Raw genomic sequence first — 310 nt, 5'->3', positions numbered from 1 at the left:
CGCTAAATCCACCAAAGCGAGTTTTGGAGAACAGAGGAAAATCAAACCGAGTGTTGTTTCTAATAAACAGCGACTATATGGGAAGGCTCCAGTTCCACGGGGGAGGGGGCGCAGATCCGTAAGCGGCCTCAAAGAGCAAACCTGCCCAGGTATTCGCGCAAATGTGCGCGCGTCCAATAAAATGAGACCGCGAATACCTCTGCGCTCCCAGGTTTATCAGGGAAACATCAAGTCACTCACTATGCTGGTCTCTTTCGACAGTGATTAAAAAACTGCGAGTCTGTAAAAAGAATTCTGGGGGAGGGGGCGT

General features: G+C 50.0%; 1 protein-coding gene across 1 annotated transcript in view; it reads right to left on the bottom strand.

Annotated features, from left to right (window-relative positions):
• Positions 1–310, bottom strand: part of LMX1A (LIM homeobox transcription factor 1 alpha) — a 170,496-nt gene that overhangs the window by 167,907 nt on the left and 2,279 nt on the right. The window lies entirely within an intron of this gene.

This window comes from Crocuta crocuta, unplaced genomic scaffold (assembly GCF_008692635.1).
Source record: "Crocuta crocuta isolate KB4526 unplaced genomic scaffold, BGI_CrCroc_1.0 scaffold133, whole genome shotgun sequence".
Lineage (NCBI taxonomy): Eukaryota > Metazoa > Chordata > Mammalia > Carnivora > Hyaenidae > Crocuta > Crocuta crocuta.
Note: the sequence above shows the minus strand (reverse complement) of the source record. Positions and strands in the feature narration are given on the sequence as shown.